Here is a 21,484-nt window from a genome sequence, read left to right as displayed (position 1 = left end):
TAAGCAGCAAACTATAAAAAAAAATTTTCACGTTTTTTTGGTGGAAAAATAGAACCCTATTTTGTTGTCGTTGTAGTTTCGTCAGCTTTTAATAACTGGAATTCCCGACTAAAAATCCCGGGAATCGGGTAGTAAAAAATTGGAAAAATTCCCGGGAAATTTGTACCGGGAATTCCCGGGATAAAAACCCTAGACCCATTGTTAAAAGAAAACAAAATATTAACTATCAATTCATATACTGAAGATTTTACAGAAATCTGAGAATCGTTTTAATGAAACGAGATAAGAGTCAAATTTGCGATTTTTCTAAAAGTTGTTTTTTCAGTCCTATGAAATTTACTTTTTGCTGTAACTTCTAACCGGATAGTCCGATTTTAATAATGTTGCTAATGGGTATAGAGGAGTAAAAAAAATGGAGATTTGCTATAGAGAATCCCATAGCAGATATTCGAAAATAACTATTTACTTTGTATGGGGGGTCCACAACCCCTGTTCCTATCAGTCCCATTTTTAGTAATGCACTGATAAGTAATTGATTCGTATAATGCTTGAAGACTGTCACAATTATAGTTCTGCAGATATTAGAAAATAACTATCTACTTGGTATGGGTGGTGCCACGCCCATTTTCAGCAAAAAATCGCACAATGGTGCCGAAGTAAATTTTGCGAAGTTTTGCGACTTTCACAATTTTAGATCACCAGATATTCTATTTACTTTTTAAGGGAGGTACCACGCCCACTACTTAAAGGTATAGAAAAACATACAGTAAAAATTTCAAGAGGATCGGTCCAGAGGTTTAGGCTTTTAACAACAAGACAAACAAATAAACTGACATACATTAATTTTTATACATATACATGATAAATTGTAGATAATTACCCTGTAGGAAATGTCAATAGTGAAACTGTACTGACTTGTGTACTACCAGTCACTAGTACGACTTATTATACCCCCAGACAATGCTATTTACTATAGACATTTAGAATGAGCTTGTCATTGGAAGTCTACTACTGACTGTAGTATTATTGACTAGGTACTTTTGTTGGGACCATATGTTGACATTGGAACCAGAGACTCACTAGTACATTTTAGTAATTCTAGTGTACACTTTTGTTATTTTTCAGAAGTAGATGTCGATAATGAAACTGCATATTTTGTTAACATTTGACATTCATAACAGTTGGAAAAGTCGTCTTCAAATTCAAATTCATATTTTTCTTTTTTTTCTCATCAAAGAAAAATATAAAAATGTCCACAAAACTGGAGACTTAGCTCCACTTGTCCCCTGGTTTCCTTCAGGGTAACTACACATAGAAAAACTATTCATTGCGGCAACCGATTATGTTGCCAATAAAATTGTTGCAATCATATATTTTGATAAAGAATTCACCAAATTTTACTTAAATGTTGCTAACGCAACTGGAAAATTCGATCATTATGTCTGAATCATGACATATAAAACAATTCATAATTTGTAATCTGTCAATTTTAAAACTGCATTTCAGCTAATGGATTTAGACGTTTTCTATCGACTTTAAAGAAAAACAAAACAATATTTGTATAATTTATATTGGGTTACTGAATAAACACATTTCCGGTTTACAAATAAACAACTAGTGACAAATACCGACAAGTGCTTCTTTTTCTCTAATTCTGTTTTACTTTAAAAAATAATTTAATGATTACAATAAACAACAAAAGACACGCACAGAAACAAAGAAAATTAAAAAAAGAAAAGATAAATAAATAAACAAGCAACTACTACAACTAAAGAACATCTAAAAAGAAAAACTCGGAAAATTTATAACAGTTAGAAAAATAATGGCCAACAGCCAAAATTATCTAAACAAATTCAATGTAAATAAATAAGTACACACCAAAATTGAATACGAATACGAGCACATACAACAAAATCGTATTGAAATTTTTCTGAAAAGCAACAAATAAAATAAACTTAAAATCGGAAAATTCTGTTTGTGTAGTTTTGTGGTGTATTTTGGTTGTTGATACAAAAATGTAAAAAATTCAAAAATCGAAAAGAAATGAAATGAAAATCAACACAGAGAACTCAAAGAATTGTGAAGAATACAAAATGCAAAACTAAATGTGCGATAAGTAGAAGAAATTTTCGAAAGAAAAACACTGATTTTCGAAATAATTTTTTGTGCTTTTTCTAAATTTTCCTGAATTTTTCTTTAGTTGAGAGAAACCCGTCGCTTGGTTAACGTCGCTTTTTTTTAGTAAGAAAAAAAAACTTAGTTTTTTCCCAAACGAATTTCTTTTAGCAACGAGCAAAGATCTTTTAATTTTCTAAACGTTTTATTTTAAAAAAATTTAAAAAATATTCTGCTAAAAAATTAAGCGATTGAACGCAATTTGAGCCAACTTACGATCGATATTTAAGGGAGCTTTAATAAGAATAAGTGTGTAATATGCAAAATATAAAACATATAATAAAAGAATAAATAACAATAGTTAAAGACAAACAAAAAAAAATATTGAACAAATTTTTAATAAAATTTTAAAAAAAATATATAAAAAGTTTAACTATTTAACCAACTAAAACAAATCTGTACTGAAAATAAATGCATTTTTTTTCTGAAATTTCTTTTTTTAACAAGTGCTTTCAATTTCATTTCGCAATCGTAATATTTTAAAAGAATTCTGTATATGAAATAATTTTGAAGGTTATCTTCCATTACGAAACCAAAATACAACAACAATAGTACAACAAATTTAAAAAAAAAATCTATTCTGAATCTCAGTGTTAATTTTATAAGAACGAATGAATTTGTTTCGAATGAAACAAATACAACCACAAATAAACGAAATCTTTTTATAACAACCACCCACTTTTCTTAAAATTTTTTTCGCAACAACTACAACAAATTATCATCATTATCTTCTTCAAAATTTTGAGTTAATTTTGTTTTTTTTTCTTCTTTCTTCTCTCTTGCATCCGCTGCTTTCTTTTCATCATAGATTCTTGTTGGAGAACTGTTAAATTTTAATTCGAACCAAACAAAAAAAAAAAAAAATCCAAAAATTCATTTCGGAATATATTCATTCGAACAGCAGCCATCTCATCTTTAACATTTTCTTCGTTGTCGTCAAACAGGCGTTTTATATATTTTATCAAAATTAATATATAAAACAACCAAAAAACCAACAACAAACAACATTAACAAATTTCGTCTACATATATCTAAATCTAAATCGAAAACATTTCAAGGTGAGTATATTTTTAGAAAATATTTTTGCTCAACTAAGAAAAATATTCTTAAATGTATTGTATTCATTTCAAATTCATACATGCATCTGTGTATGAGTGTTAGTTCAAAGATAAATAAATAAAATACTCATACACAGATACAAACTTAGGCCCCCTGTATTTATTTAAACAAATAAGATCGAAAAGTACAGCACCGAAATTAAAATAAACATGCCGAGCTGCACTACCTTTATTACAATTATGTACAAATTTAATTTAATTTTACACACTTTCTACTCATTTCTGTACCGACAGACCGGTACACGCCCACAAGTATGCTTTAAACCGATTTCATTTGTTTCATAGTTTTCACCTTAAGTTTAGTTCGTTGCTCTTGAACTCATTTGAAAACTCTCATCCACCTGTTCGTGTTTATTAGAGCGAAGTGTCTTCGCATTCATGTTCTCCGAAGCTTTTTGTTTGATGTTCTCTTGTCTTGTAATTGCTGAGAAAGAGAGAATACATGAATACATACCTTATTTAGGGAAAAATGTAATATTTTTTAAAAGTACTTTTTAGAGGAATACTGCTTACTTTAATATATTTTAAGATTTCTTACATCAAATGGCTAAATGATTATTAGGAATGATTAATCTTTATAATATTAATTAATATTTATTCATTTTAAATAAGTTTACCATATATATATTTTAATAACATTCCAGCAAAAGCTTTCATTACCTAGTAATGAGTTAATATTTCAATATTCCTGTACTTAACTACTTACACAATAGCATTTTAACTAACTATTTTAAAACTGCAATATCATTAAAAGCAAGTACTTTCTACAGCCGTTTATAAATAATTCATTACTTTTATATCCTAAAACCAGTTACAAGTAATGACACTAAAAACTCTTTGATAGTTAGGTCTCACAAAAGCCGTTTTCATTGAAAAGAGAATGTGTTGATGCAAATTACTAGATTATTTGAACTAAATTTAAAGGTTGTTTATAACTACCAAGCAATTATAAACAAAAAATATTATATACCCACTACCAATATTTTGTATAAAAACATTTATATGGTTCATCTAATTTACTTAATTTTCTATTAATGAGAGGAAACAAAATTGTTCGACAAATATAATAAAATTTGGCACACAGGTTCTTTATGGTAAAACAAAATTTTAAGATGCTTAACAATTTGAAATTCGCTTTGTTTTGACTTCTGTTAAAAATAAAAAATATAATTGTATATGTTTACTATAACCATTTCAACATATTTAAAAGTTCTTAACTATATTATGTTCACTGTAAGTATATACATGTTTGCGGTAACCATACTATTTTTAAGTTAACATGTACATGATTATAGCAATCATTTATATGATTTCAGTTATTGAGTATATGTTTGTGCTAACCATTTTTATAATGTACAAGTTGATCGCCCCGGCTTCGCCCAGTAGCATTTACTAATGTTAGTTCTTCAAGTTTCTCCAACCCACGCACACCAGCCTGTTCTTATTTATTTGCAAATAAAATATCTAAATTTGTACTGCATACTTTAGGGAGATTTTTTTATTACAGTTGATTGGACGCACAAAAAAAAGAATTTCCGAGTTTTACCCGGAAAATTTGAATTTTTTTTCTTTACAAACCATCTCCTGAAAATTTCGAATCGAATAAAAAAAAATCAGCCAAATCGCTCCAGCCGTTCTCACGTGATGACATTACATACATGGACCATTTCATTTATATATATATAGATATAGATTACTTCTCAGTATTGTGTTGTACTCTGGTTTTGGTTATCATACTCTGAGACCACCATATCGCTCTGGTTCCTCTAAAGAGAGTCAACTCAAATTTTAAAAATTTTCAGTAAATGCAAAAAGTGTTTTTTTTAATACATTACAATGAAAGTTGAAGACGGATACAACTGTATTTTTTGGTGAAAGAGTAGAGAACATGATGTAATATACAGTGAGTAGATATGACCACTGTACATCGATTTCTTGCAAAAAGTGAAAATTGAAGAATTTTGAGTTGGAGTTAGAGTTAGAGGAACCAGTGCGATATTATGATATAATGATTCATCATGAATATGGTTGTCATAAACATATATTTATTTACTACTATCACATGTATGACAATGATGTGAATGGTACTTTATCGTATTATGGTTACCGCAGTCATATATGGTGACCACACTATTGTAAACATGTTGAAATGGTTGTGGTAAACACGGAGATAATGGAAGATGGTTTTTCAGAGATATTATTTGTTCAAGAACGAGTTTCTATAATATATACAGGTTTAATGGGTCAGATTTCTGGGGAAAACGGTGAAATCGACAATTCATTAGCTTTAGTTTGAAATCTGACTAACCAGGTTTATTTATATTTATCAACTGAACCGAATTAGCCAATTTTGTAATATCTTAGAAATATGGCAATCATTCAGGATAATCATTCAAATCGGTACATACGGACAATGAATATATTTATGAGAGCATGAAGATTATTTTTAGACGTTATAAAGATGTCAAAAATATGTAAGGGTTTCATATTAAAATGGCACGTCAAAAGCTACGAAATCGAAGAGCTATTATTCGAACTTGAGGTCGGATTTTCATAAATTTTATTTATTTCGTAATCCTTTGGATAACATCTTCAGGAGTAATTAAGGATTAACAATATTCAAACCATAAAAACAACTTGTTGGTTTAACATTTCAATTATCTAGGGTCAACATATATAGAACGGAAACTTTTCTGTAAAAATCCTAACACATATAAAAACAAAAAAATACAGTTTTTTCTAGTTTCCGCTCTATATGTATTTTTCTACGATTAAAAAAATACAGGGTTTTTTAATTGAATTTATTAAATTTGTTTATATATCAAATCAAAACAAGTAGGAGAGCTATATTCGGCTGAACCGAATCTTATATACCCTTCAACAAATTATACTTTAAAATAAAAATTTTAAATATTTTTATTTTAAAGTATAATTTTGTGAAGGGTTAATAAGATTATATAATTTATTTGCGAAAAAATTTAATGGCAAACAATTGTTTTTAAAATTTCATCTCCCAATAATCAGCGGTTTCATAATTTTAATAATATTAATCCCAAAAAAAGCGAAATAAATCCCAATAGAAATGATATAATTCCCAATCCGAAGCAATTTATTTATGTAATCTAACTCCCAATGAAATAGAGAACTACAAAAGTAAAATTATTCTTTGCTTACTAAACATTTTTTGCATTGCGGGTCTATGGCGTAGCGCAAAGTTTTCCTCCTCTGGAGTGTATCAAAACCTAGCTTCGCTCAGAAAATTTGCGCTAAGGTTGTCTCCTCTGGGGTGTATCAAAAACTGGCTTCGCTCAGAAAAGATTTCTTTCATTGCAGAAATGTTTTGTAATATTTCAGAAAGCCGATTTTTACACCAGATTAAGAAATCATTGCGACCTGACAATGGCCGACAATGTAAAAAGAATATTTTCTGAGCGAAGCCGGTTTTTGATACACCCCAGATGAGAGAACCTTTGCGCCCGGCCGGCAATGCAAAAAACTTTTTTGAGCGAAGCCAGTTCTGTTTTTGCAAAGTAGAACCCAACAAAAATGAAATAACTCCCAATATAGTGAAATAACTTCTAATTCCCAAAATAAAATGAAATAAATCCCAACAAAAATTTCATTGGGAGTTATTGTATTATGAAATAAATCCCAACTAAAAATTATGAAATAACTCCCTATTCGATAGGAGTTGTTTCATAATGAAATAAGTCCCAAGTTATATAAAAAATTTGTTGGGTGTGATTTCATTTTTTCGTGTTATTTCATTTGGGAGTTATTTCAGGGTACCGTTATTTGGGGCTACGGAGAGTTGATTTCAACATGCAGACGGATATCGACACCGCTATCTATTTTTTGTGCAAAAAAACCGCCAATATTCCAGGAATTTATCAAAGTCAAGTTAAATATTAACTTTAACGAAATGTGTCGTGATATATGTTGTTCCATTTCATACACGTAGAGACTTCGACCTGTTTTTTGAACTCATATTTTAGATTTTACTAGAGGTGAAAAATCTTATGCGATTTAAAAAAGCTTTTCGCGGAATATGATCCTAAATATAAGGTCACAGATGTAAATTCAGAAAATTACAAATCGAATAACAAACTTACATGTGCCCTTAAAATACTATTTATATATTTAAAATCCAAAGTCATGGTAATTTCAATGATGACTACTATACATAAAAGTATATTAGCTGGAATGTTTTTGTTGCCAACCGTCTAAAATATTAAAAAACTTAGGAATAACAATGCATTAATTAAATTATTGAATGTATGCTGTGTGCCAATGGTTGCGCCCACATTTTCTGTTTCAGTTTGACAAATTGCGAAAGTGTTTTTGGCCACTTAGCAAGGCGTTTAGATATGCTAAATTTATAATTATTTCTCAACAATACAATTAGAAACACACGATATCTGAAGAAGAAACAAAAAAAAAACGAAACACTACATAAATTTGCACTCTCTATTTAATAACTACATAAATATACTGTAGAATTCTGACAGATAGACAGTCAGCCAGTGCGGCATAAACATATGTATATAACCAATTTATATCATATACATAAGAATGTATGTAGTTCAACTACTAAATAAATATTTATTTATTTTATTTTTGCTTTCCGATGACAGAAGCTATTTCAAAATTATTAATAATGAAAAGAAAATAAACTTTAAGGTCGTTGAAAATATTTCAAAATACAAATAAAATATCTCTTTTACTCTCTATCTTTCTCTTTGAAATTTCTAGACGGCTTTTCGAAAATCGTCTGCCTAAAAAAAATATTAAAATTTCGAATTTCGACTTTTTTTTTTGTAATTTTCTTTTAAGATGTCGGCTTTTCTTTTTTTTACGATTTCTGTGCATGTACATATGTTTCTCAACTGTTCTGCTAACCCAGTCTAAAAAACTTTTCAAATGTGTGCTTTTTTCAAATTTGCAATTTTCTATTCTTTACAAATTTTTTTTTATGCTATGATACCAGTTCAGTTTTTTTTTAGAGAAGAAATTTATTTTAATTTCGGAAATATTTGCATGCGTGTGTGTTTCAGTTTTATGGTTTTGTATGTATTCATTTTGAAACCTGAGGATTTTTTATTTAAAAAACAAAAACATATATAGGATTTTATGGGGCCAACAGAAATAACTACATGTTTCTATTCTTTCAAGCAAAATGTTTTCAAAATATGATTTAATGACGTTGTGGTGGGGCTGTGTTTGTATTTGCCATTTAGAAATGAAATTTATGGCGAAATGTATTTTGCTGTTTTGGTATTTAATTTCGTTAATTGACATTAAATGTCTAGAATTATTTCATTAGTTAGTTATGGCTGGCGGAAATGTGTAAATTTTGAAAATTTTTATTACAAACAATTTTGGTATATTTACAGTGAGGGTCATAACGAAAGTATATGTTTAATGATAAATACACTATGTATTTGCTTTACAATGGAGGTATTTAACATGGCACAGTGGTTTAGAAGTTTTTTTTTGGAATAATTCGGTATCTCGGGAACTATTGGATACATTGTTACGAAATTTCACATGGTTGGAGCTGAGGTGTTTTCGAGTTTATGTGCAGTTGTTCAGCTTCCTAGGGGCCAGTGCATGCTGCCTCAAAGTTAGTCACCTCGGATCTCACATTTTTAAAAAAAATCGCCAAAAATCAATTTATGATCCAAATAAGCTGAAATTTTAAATATTTATTTTATTACAAATATATTTAGGACCGCCACATCTAAAAACGACAAATTAAATAAATAAACGTAAATATCTCTTGAACTAAAAGAGATAACTTACATATGTATCATATCAAGGACTATTTATATTCTAAAATTCATCTCATTCGGATGATAAATTGATTTTTGGCTATTTTTTTAAAAAATGTGAAACGTAAAGATCTTTATTTACAATTTTGGTATCTTTGGTGACCCCTAATGAAATTATCCGCCAAAAATTTTCGTAGAATATTTTAATCCTTAAATGTCCTTTTTGAAAGGAATTTTTTTGATTTATCGAAAAAAGGGTCAAATTGGCCCCTAAAGATAGGAGCTAGAAGGTTAAGATCTTCTACAAAAAGTATCCTCATAAAAATCCACCATATAACTCTGACAATAAGAATTCTCTAAGACATTAACTTATAACATTTTTTTCATCCTCTATTTTTCATGCTCCCTTCGATCAAAAAATTAAAATTTTGACTCACTGTAAAAAAAATTCAGACCAGCTGGACTATAAGTTTATTCTACAAAAATTATCTACTCAACATGCCCTTTCAGAATTATAGGGTCGCTAAAACTCAAAAAAATTAAAAATTTGACTCCCTGTAAAAAAAATTCAGTCCTGCTGGAATACTAGTTTATTCTACAAAAATGATCTACTCAACATGCCCTTTCCCTTTGCTTGTTAAAATGAAAAGATCTCAGTTTGTTGGACAGTGTAATTAAACCTCTACTTTTACTACATTTTTAAATATTGTGAACAACTTCTAAAGTGGCCCAAAAGAAGTAGAATTTCCTATTCCAAAATCGTGAAATAGCTATAATCATTGACTTCAACAAGATGAGTTCAAGAATGTCTGTGAGAAATACATTATAATTCAAATAAACTTCAAATAAAATGTGAAACTTCTAAAAAATGTTTTTGCATTTGGTTTTTAGATGTTGAGCAACAATTCTTGAGCTTGGGAGCATCGAAAATCTTAATAGCCCAATATAAAGGCACCGTAATGTACAGTTTTACCGAACTTACACCAGTGGTCGGCACTCATGGCCACCAGGGGTCACATGTGATCGACTATTCCATCCACACAACACGAAAATTATAGAATTATCAAACAAATCGGAGATTGTTCTGCAAAACTCATTAAAAAAATTAGTTTTATGCAACGTTGCATTACATTTACTAATGTGGCAAGTTCAGTTAGAGCCGATCGCTGATTTATACCATAACAAAAACTGTATTTTAATATGCTCCAATTAAATTTTACTACTATTTGTTAAAATATATACTTATTTAAGTAGATGCACAACAGTATTTTAAATTAATAATCATTTAATACACGTACAACATTTAATTGTAAACAATTAATTACGAGCATAAACTTAACTTCAGTGTTACACCAGTTACTTTGTAAAGTGTTTGCTGTGCGAGCAAAACTATTCATAATTTTTAATGCGAGTATTAAAATTTTAACATAATGAAAATATTATTATTATTATCATTATTATCGCGTTTAATGATGTTTATTAAAATTGTTGCTTAAATACTGTTTCTTTGTTTTAATAACTTTTTGTTGCACAGTTTTTTTTTTACTAAGAATTTAAAGTTTGTTTTTTCATGTAAGTTTTTATATGAGTGAAACATAAAATAAAGTACAAAATGCACAAATAAAAACGAGATACAGACACCATCAATGCAACAAAAGCATGAAAATAAATGATTTCAACACGCCAACAAAATACTACAGATTTTTAAAAAATGTTTTTCTGTGTATGTATGTATTTTTTTCTGAAATAAAAATTGTATTTAACATGCAATTTAATTGTGAGCTAAAGTATGTATGTTTATGGGTTCGACTGCAAGTAGAATAATTGTACTACTCATACAACTGATGGACGACTGATCACAGAGAAAAAAATTAAACAAACAGAGCTTACACACTATTGCAACACAAATATAACTTCCATGGAAGCGATAAAGTAATACAAAGTTAATCATTTTCGTTCTGCGTCGTTGCATCTTTTAAATTTCTTTGATTTCGAAGTTGCATCGTTTTTGTTTCAGTTTGCGTCGCATGTCTTCGATGTTGCGTCGTTCGTACTTCGATTTGAATCGTTTTTGGTTCAGTTGGCTTCGCATGGATTGGAAGTTGCGTCGTTAGTACTTCGATTTGCGTCATTAATAGGAAAATCTTAATGTAAATTTATGAATCTCGTAACCAATTAAATGAAAATCAATACAAATGTAAGGAAAATCGTGCATCGGTTTGCGTCGCATTTCTCCAGTTCAAATTAGCGCAAACCGGGGTATTGGTTGTACTTTTTTTGGTATTAAATTTAAAATTACATTAAGTGCTGTTGAAGTTTACAATTCTTAAAAATACTGTCACAAACGAAATGAAAAATTAAAAATACCTCCCAAGTTCTTTAGACCTACATTAAAATGACTATAAAATAAAATTACAAGAAACGCAAAAGAAAACAAACCAAAAAAAAAATAAATAAAATAGTTTCGACACAAAAATTCTAATGAGCACAAATTTGGCGCTTATTCAATGGAACATACAAACGCAAAATTTTAATTTGGTTCTTATAAATCGCTTATAGAACTGATAGACAGCAGGCAGCAGGCGGACACATAAACGAACAAATAAAAATATAAATTCTCTACAATCTTTAGAAATAAACTAAAAACAAAATAAAATCCATTAAAAATACTAAAATGTCAGAAACTTATCCACACTCACAAAACTCTTATAAATAAAAGGAAACAAATAAACAATCATTTCAAAATAAAAATGAGCAAAAAAAAAGAAAATACCTTAAAATTACTATTAAAAATGAGTCATACATTTTGAATGCAACCTACAGTTGCAATATTTCTTTTTTTTTGTTTGTTTTAATGTAGTTTTATTGTGGCCATATACTTTTAAACCTACATACATCCTTAATTATTAATGATGACTCCTCTTTTATTTCCGTTTTGATAAGTTTTTTCATTTATCTTACAGTTTGTCATAAGTTTGTTTTTTTTACACATTTTCCTTTAAGTGTAGCTTCTTTGGTTTTCAAAAAATCATTAATTTTTAATATTCTTGAACAGTGTATGGCAAGCAAAATACTTGCAGTTGCAAAGTTCCATCCATACTGCTGTAAAAATATCGTGTTATATTTGGTCATGCTTAATTAAGATGATTAAATAAAGATTTTTGCTTCTTGTTTTCGAAAAATATGGAAAATGAATGAATGAACAATTATTCATCATGATTTAGAAATTGTGTTGTGCAAAGAGATATAAAATTCTGTTTAAATACAATATTTTTATATAAACGATTAAGCGAAATCAAAAAAAAAATAAATGTATTGTAAAGAAGAAAATGTACAGTGCACTCGCAATAATATGAACTAATTAAAACCAGGCCAGTTCACTTTTGCAAGATTGTTCATATTTGCGAATGGCATCTAATTCCCATAGGGAAGTCCAAAAATTATTAAGCAGTTGAATTAGAATTTAGCCACTACCCTGTTGATTTAGATTTCAACTCTGTGTAGATAGATAAAATACGTTACAAAAACAAAAATAAACTGTTCATATTTAAAAAAGCTTTAAAATATGAACAGCTTAGTTCACTAAGTTCATATTTTAGAGTACCCTATGGAAGTAAAAAGTTTCATATTTTGGGGTGTTCATATTATCGCGAGTGCACTGTATTTATGAGCCAATGTGCTTAATACGACCAACTGTTTATAAATTTATACATAATTTCCTATCGAAGGCCGACATACTTACATTGGAGCAGTACAATCTTTTAGAAAACTTCAAATAGTACTTCCTTCTATAGTTTTTAGAATATGGGCAATTCCACGAGAATGACACCTCAACTAAAAAACAAAACTTTTTTTTCAATATGATTTGAATAGGAGAAAATACTAAAATGTTACTATTTAAAGGTATTTAGAGCTTATTACAACATTTTAAAGGCAAATATAATAGTTTAAACTGACTATTAGGCTGGGTAAATTTTAAGAAAAAAAAAAGAAAATTTCCCCAAGAAACTATAGAAATTCCACTATAAAACAAATTGAGACTTTTTGATTGGAACAGAATAGCGACCCTATAATTCTGAATGGGAATGTTGAGTAGATAATTTTTATAAAATAAACTTATAGTTCAACTGGTCAGAATTACATTTTACAGTGGGTGAAAGTTTTAATTTTTTGAACGAAGGGAGCATTAACTAACTGAAAAAAGCTGTAAGTTAATATCTGAGAGAATTCTTATTGTCAGAGTTATATTGTGGAATTTTATGGAGATCAGTTTTGTGGAAGATCTTAACCCTCTATCTCCACTCATTAGGTGTCAATTTGACCCTTTTTCGAGAAAATCAAAGAAAGTCCTTTAAAAAAGCATAACAAATTCTACGAAAATGTTTGCGGGAAAATTTTAGTGAAGGTCACAAAAGATACCAAAGTTGTAAATAACGCTCTTTACTTTTAATTATATTTTAAATATCAGCTCATTCGGATCATAAATAGATGTTTGGAAATTGTAAATTTTCTAATTAAGCGTAAAGAGCTTTATTTACAATATTGAAATATTTCGTGACCCCTACTGAAATTTTCCAGCCAATTTGGGGTCTATTTTCTCGATTTTAATTAGCAACCTAAGTTGGAGTATGGCGGATATATTGATGTATCGATCATATATGAATGTTATTTGGGGCATTGGAAAGTTGATTTCAACAGACAGACTATCTATAACGATCCAGAATTGAAAAATGTAGATATTACAAACTGAATGACAAACTTCTATACATATAGCACTTGCAGTCATAATGAAGAGTATAACAATCCAAAGTTTTATATTCGTTTGTGCCGAATCTTATAAACTCCTCATCTTAATAGATAAAACAGTATTTGTGAATAAAAATATTTTTTAAAGAAATCGTTTTTGTGACCCCCATTTTTTTTTCTGAAAAATCCCATTGTACTGTGAGTGGTGTTAAGCGCCAGAAAATTAAGCCTACTCTATATTTTGTTGGAGAAGGCTGAAAGGGTAAACCTTGTTGGTGGCGTCGGGATATCGACATGAATTCGAATTTAGTTTCGTTATTTGAAAAATATGACTTTTATTTGATATATATATTTGTGGTATTGTTGTATCATTGACCTATATAACGATTACTAATATATGTATCTCAGATATTTCTAGAATGGTTTTTACTAATTTTTTATACCAAAGTTCCATTGAGTCTATCTGATATATAGGTCCGTAGGTATTTTTTAACAAACGTAAACATTGAAGTATTTTGGCTTGCCCGCATTAACACCCAGAGGTTTTGGCGGGAATCGAACCCGCAACCCCAAGACTGATAGTCACTATCAGCTACTCTATCTAAGGACTTTGAAAAATATATTTAAACCGACAAAAATCCGTCACTAAATGCCAGAGATATAAAAAACCATGGCTCCCTCCATTTCTTGACACATTTTTGTCTATATCTCGTTAGAATATTGAACCCTATATTAAAATATTTAACCATATACATATCGTTACCTTACTATAGAAAGGCCCTAACTCGTGTTGATTTGTCATATTTATGCAAAAAATCTCGACTTAAAAAAACAAGATTTAAGGCCTTTCTATATTAAAGTAATGTATGACTTTGTGAAAAATATGTTGTGAACAATTTTTAATGAAAATTTTATTTTTATCAATTACTGGAAGCACAGCAAGTTTGATTAAGCTGTCATTACACAGCCTGAAATGTCATCTGATTTGAACAACTGAGTCGCGCTTTATATCATCTGATTGGAAAAAGACTTATATATAGTTTTTCACTTTTTGTCACTCTCTATTTTTGTCTCTTTCGAAATAAAACTCAGCAGTCACTATTTATACATTTATTAACAAAAACTAAAACTTAACTTAATTCAAATAAAACAAAAACACAAAATAATTCAAAACTAATGATGAGCAACATGGAACAACACTACTCCTAACGTCCTTTATATCAGTATGTAACCCGTCTTAATACATATGTTCCAATCCCTTCAATTCCATATCAATCACTCAATCCCATTTCGTTCACAGTCACTGGTCATTTCACTCTTACTCCTACCATATGTCGCTTACTGTCATATTATAATGTATCTTAATTTAACTAACTTTTAATATTGAGTTTTAGAGGTAGTAGTCCCCTCCAATAAAAATAACATTTTAAACTGTTTGAACTAAAAGCTTGGAATTTAGATGCTATAAACCATTGGGCGCGGGATCACGAGGACTTAAAGTTGATCATCTCGGGTATATGCGAAACTGAAAACTTTTATTTTGTGAAATGCACTATATATGGAATAGGTGATGTCCACAAAAATCATTTTTATAGTTTACGAGGTATTGATCTCGATGTCAATATTTCTAATAGATTTATAAGAATAAACGTTAGAAAATTTTAAAGAGTGTTTTTTTGAACCGACCGACATGTTTATTTCAAAATGTATGTCTCTACAAATATTACTACATGATTTGTAATTCTAATAACAATATTCTCAATGTTTGGTTGTTTTTTATTTGGCAATATAGTGAAGAAATACGATTACCAGACACTTGGCATAAATGGGCTTAACGTGATTTTCGACAACTTATATTAGTTATGTAGGGAATATGACTAACTGTAAATGAATCCTTACAGATTTTGTAATATTTTTTTTATAAGTTATATTATTCAAATTTATTAAACTTAATTTTATTTTTTCTTTATTTTCAGGTAAGAACACACATTTGATAATCTCAAGCCTTTACGATTTTTGTAAGTAATATACTAGCGTTTATTTAAAAAAAAATAAGTTTATAAAAAAATCAATCACAGTTGTTTTTAAAATATCTAAATATTCTTCTATTATCAGGCATTTTCTACCAATCACTCTACCACCAAAAAAACAGTCACCTAAAATCTCTAAAAATAATGAAAATATGTATAAAAACATCAGCCACACTAACTTTGTATCCAAATATTATTATCTTTTTTTTGTTAATACTCGTAGATAATGTTTGTCTAAACTTTATGATAAGCGAGCGTCTGTTAGAAAAAAAAAATAACAAATTAATCTACTTTCATGTAACCAAATACCTTAACTAAGGTATCTTATCATACTGGATACAAACAAAAAAAAACTAAACATTAAACCAGATACTAGTGAAAAAACATTAATTTGCTACACAAAATCTATTCATGAGTCACCTAATATAGTCATATAGTCTGTCAATCAGCCAGTCAATTAGGCGTTCAGTCACTCAAATTGATGAGGTTTAGTTTCCAAACGATTGATTAAATTCAAAGTGACTACTGAGGTATTTATCGATATTTTATTATTAAATAAAATATTTTAAATTGAATTAGATTTAATTTAAATATAAGCCAGAAAAAAACTCAAAAACTGTAAAATATGTACACAAATATGCAGAGAAAAACAAGCATTGATATCCATAGGAAAAATACAAATTAAAACTTTACATTAAATTTATTGTAATAAAAAAATTGGTTACAAGGAAGAGTAACACTGATCGTAATTGTCCTATTCGACATTATGGCATTCAATATCGAGCAAGAAATGTAGTACATTTTATTATAATTTCGATATTGAAATCTTTTTTTTTGATCAAGAATGCAGTAATTTGGCTCCAATTTTAACAAGTAAGAGAGCTATATAAAAATAATTTTTATTTTTTTCCAAAGTAGTTTTTTCATTTTTTTGTATTTTTTTTTTTTGGTTTTTTAAATTTTTTTTGGTGAAAAAAAAATTCGATTTAAATTTTTTTCCGATTTTGACCCATTGTAGGTCCAACTTATATACATCTTTGCAAAGGTCTTTGAAATATCTATCATTATATATCCATATTGTCTATATTAATGAATTAGTAATCCAGATAGAGATCAAAAATAAGTCAAAAATTGATGTTGTCCTGGTTTTTTCCTCACATCTCAGCCATTTGTGGACCGATTTTGCTGATTCTCAAAAGCATTTCTGACAGAATTATTGAAGATTTGGATCCCGAAGATATCTGGGTCTCCAGAAAATTGATTTCAACAGACAGACGGATGGACAGACAGACAGACGGACATGGCTTAATCGACTCCGCTATCTATAAGAATCCAGAATATATATACTTTATAGGGTCCTCTATATCTGAAATGAACAATAGAATACTTTTTGTTTTGAAATTTTACGTGGGCGTGGCACTTTTCATAAAAAGTAAATAGTTATTATTATCTGGTGAATCTGGTGAACTATAATTGTGAAAGCCGCAAAAGTTCGCGGTACCATTTTGCGCTTCTTGGCTGAAAATGGGCGGAATTGGAAAAATGCGTGGCACCACCCATACCAAGTAAATATGTAGTCATTTTATAATAACTGCAGAACAATAATTGTGATAGTCTTCAAACTTTATATGTATGAATCAATTTCATATCAGTGCATGAAGTTTAACTAAAAATCGAAAGGATCGGAACAGGGGTTGTGGACCCAGCTATACAAAGTAAATAGTTCTTTTCGAATATCTAGAGAACTATAGTTGTGGAAGACTTAAAATTTTGAACGTATTGTTGTACATAGTTTGACTGTAAATGGGCGGTATTGTATTAGTGGGCGTGGCACCTCACATACAATGTAAATCCTTAATTTCGAATTTAAACTTTGTACGAATTCATTTCTAAAAATGTGCGGGATTGTATTAGTGGGCGTGGCATCTATCATACAAAGTAAAAAGTTATTTTCCAATATCTCGAGAACTATAATTGTGAAAGTCTTCAAACTTTATATGAATCAATTTCGTATCACTGCAAAAGTGGGAAGTATCGATACAGGGGGCGAATCACCTCCCACATAAAGTAAAAAATTATTTGTATATATCTTGAGAACTATTACAGTAATTTTGACTTACCTGCACAACCAACTTTGCACGATATTTTGTGCAGGTAAGATAAAAATGCAGTTAACCTTAATACACTTACGTGCTCATTGATGCTGGTAAGTGCATTTAAGTTTACTGCCCAAAAAAGCAGCTAACGACAAATAATTTACATGAAGCTTTGTGATCTTTCCGTCTAAACATAACGACAAATTTGTTATTTTAGCTACGTTTCAAATTATTAATAAGTTGCAAACTTCTCATTTTTTCAAAGTCTTATTTTCCTTATTTTGTTTTGATTTAATTTTGTATTAGGCAGCTAAATGAAATTTTTTTCATAAAAACCAGTTATAGCTTTCAAAAGTATTATGTACTTATCTTAAATGTGCAGGTATGAACAATGCACTTAAATTAACGAATTTATATGGAGTTTGATATATAAATACACAAAGCACAAGTTTTGTGCACTTATATGCAAAATGCTCTTAAGTGAAAGGCAGGTAAGTCAAAACTACTGTATTACGACATTATTCAAACTTTGTCTGAATAGATCTCTCATTTTATATATATTTTTTCAACTCTAAACTTTTTAATTCATTATGATGTAATTAAAAAATAAACTGAAATAAGATATAAATATTTACATGCGTAAATACGAAATATTGTAAATTGATGTTCATATGGATTGAACTTTCTGTTGAACCCAATTTTGTCGGTACAAATTTCCGACCGGTAGTACAACTTCTCTTGCTTGCATACCCTCTTAAATTAAGCACTAAATTAGAGAGCCAATAATAGAGTAGTAAGAAATAGAGAAAAACTTTAAAATAGGTTTCTAAGAAATACTAAACGAACTAGTTTAGCTGATACTCAAACAATTATTTTATAGTTATTTTTATTTATATTATTTTCACACCACGCACTCATTTGTTATAAACTATTTTTCTTTCACTGTACATTTTGTTAATGTAGCTATTCAAAGCACCAAATATCTGCTTTAATTTTTAACATTTTGTGTTTTAGTCTAAACACCCGCATTTTGTAGATTTTTAGCACGAATGAATAAAAAAAACATCATAAAATTGGCAGGGCAATTTTCGATTATTTTTTTTTCGTTTTTAACAAATTATTTACATTGTATAAACAAACATGTTCGTCTGTCTTACAGTCTGCCTGACTGTGTTGATCTGTCTGTGTTTATAAATGCAGCAATAAACTTATAGGAAAAACTGTGCTACAAATTAAACGTTTAAAAAAACATTGCAACCTCATTTAAAAAAGATTTTAAAGATATTTTTTTTAAAAATGAGATTTTTTTAATATCTATTTTTTTGCTGTTGTTTGGTTGTACCCAGTGCACTGAATCTGTCAGCTAGATTTTAGTGCATTTTTAAATATGTATCAAGTAAAATTTTTAGCCAATTTGGAGCAGATGTTGGTGGTAAATAAACATTAAAGATTTTTTGTTTTGAAGTCAAAAATATAATAATATTTATAAATTTGTTTAATATAAAACAACATATTTCTTTATTAAAGAAAGATGTCACGATTTTGTGGTTTTTTGTTTCACTTCGTCATTTTAATTGCTTTTGAAAAATTGCTTAATACACTGTTTTTGCGTTTAATTTTTTTTTCGCCACCTGAACAATTGAAAGTAAAAATTTTATAAATAAAAAACAAAAAAATAGCGCCCACTGCTACAAGTACCAGCAAAACAAAACCACAATATACTTGGAATTTTTTTTTACCACTTTGTGGGTTTCATTTGTTTCTTTCTTACTTTTTGCAGGGAAATGAAATAAAAATCGAACCAACAACAAAAAAAACAACAATTTAATTAAAAATCATTTCAAATCTCATTAAAAAACAGTCAAAAGTAAAGTGTTTCATTTAAAACGCAATTGGAATTTTAAAGAGGTTCGAAGAAAGTATTAAGAGTGGTTTGGGCATGAATTAAACAAGAAGAAAAAAACAGGGTAACAAAGACAAGAAGTGTAATAATTGATTTCTTCATTTAAAAAGCTGGAGTCTTCTTTTCTTTGTTCTTTTTTACACGTTGTTTAAGTTAAAATTCTGTCAGATTCATAAATACAGACTTTAAATTATCTGCCATTTTTAAGAGTACATATTTCTTTAAGAAATTATTTACCGTTTCAAATGTCTTGGATTCAGTTTCTGTCACTCATGGGACTAATAAAAATTAAATATTCAAGCACTACATTTAGAAGTCTGACAATATGTGGACCAAAATGAAAGACTGGCAGCAAATTGTGTCTCGCATACATTAAAAAACACAGTTTACAACTCTCGTGTAAGAACCGGTTAGTCATTGGGCGATCGTTAAACATGCAAGCAAATTTGGTCTTCGGACAAGATGAAACAGTTTTTCACCTCATCTGTGGTGGACATTCACAGATGAGATGAGGACATCCTCATTTGTTGAGATGCAGATTTTTTAACATATACTTACCGATTTATCAGAGACATCGAGGACTGTACCAGGAACTAATTCGTTTGAATATGCAACAGTTACTATTTGGCCACATTCCTATATGTCTTCCATTATAAATTCATATTCAGAGAATTTGAAAGACTGCATCAATAGTCATTGAAAGAGATTTCGAGCATAATCCAATGTTTACCGATCGTTTAAATGTTCATTAACACAGCCAACAACCACAAAATGTCTTTCCGATTCATAAATTGAAGATTATTTTTTTTGAGGAAAGTGTCAAGTATAATTTATATAAGATTGTATTAGTGGCGAATTTAGCCAAATTCTCGAGAGTTCATTAATTTGAATACATATTTATATGGAGTTTGACATTCAAAACAATTCTCTCATTGTTGGCAGCGTTGAAAAACATATAAAAATTCGAGTTTTTTCAGAAAATATCAGTTTGTCGAATTCGAAGCCTAGTTAAAATGTACATTTTAAAATGATTCCTCTAGTTGTTAAAAATTAAATCTGTAGACTGCTTAGCCATCACCTTTTTGAATTCAGTGTGGTCATTATTTGCTATTGAATACATTTTTAAACGGACTTTTTATACCCTTCACATCCTTGAGAAGGGTTTGTCATTCTGTTTGTAATTTCCACAATATAAGTCATTAATATAGATATCTAAATCTTTTCATGTACCGGAAAAGTTCGTCAGGTGATTTTTTGAGGTTGTACAGAAAATATTCTATAGCAGATACTGTTATACATAAAATATACAACCGAAAGAAAAATATTTATAAAAAACTTTTATTCATAACATTTTCATTAGAAAATACTGGTATACAGAAAATGATCAATAGAAATGACTGTTGTACAGAAAATTGTCTATAGAAAATACAGTTATACTGAAACTTTTCTATAGAAAATACTGTTATACAGGAAAATCTCAATAGATAATATTATTATACAACCAATATTCTATAGAAAGAACTGTTACACAAAAATTTTTTGTAGAAAATAATGTTAAACAGAAAATGGCTACGCCCATGTCCTATAGAAAATACTATCGACGCCATATGTATGGAATATAACATCGTGCACATGTCCGCCGCAA

At 29.0% G+C, this 21,484-nt stretch overlaps 1 protein-coding gene across 12 annotated transcripts in view; it reads left to right on the top strand.

The window, feature by feature from the left end:
- Zasp52 (Z band alternatively spliced PDZ-motif protein 52) overlaps positions 1–21,484 on the top strand; it is a 253,600-nt gene that overhangs the window by 16,559 nt on the left and 215,557 nt on the right. For 3 of the 12 annotated variants that reach the window (XM_065513731.1, XM_065513732.1, XM_065513721.1), the window contains exon 2: positions 2,984–3,233. The gene's annotated coding sequence lies outside the window, so the exon portion shown is untranslated. Of the gene's footprint in view, positions 1–1,953; positions 2,425–2,983; positions 3,234–21,484 lie in introns of those variants that run through there. The other 9 variants (XM_065513728.1, XM_065513726.1, XM_065513725.1 and 6 more) reach the window with 7 other exon arrangements.

This window comes from Calliphora vicina, chromosome 5, assembly GCF_958450345.1.
Source record: "Calliphora vicina chromosome 5, idCalVici1.1, whole genome shotgun sequence".
NCBI lineage: Eukaryota > Metazoa > Arthropoda > Insecta > Diptera > Calliphoridae > Calliphora > Calliphora vicina.
The sequence above is the reverse complement of the archived record's forward strand: the minus strand, read 5'-3'. Positions and strand labels throughout refer to the sequence as shown.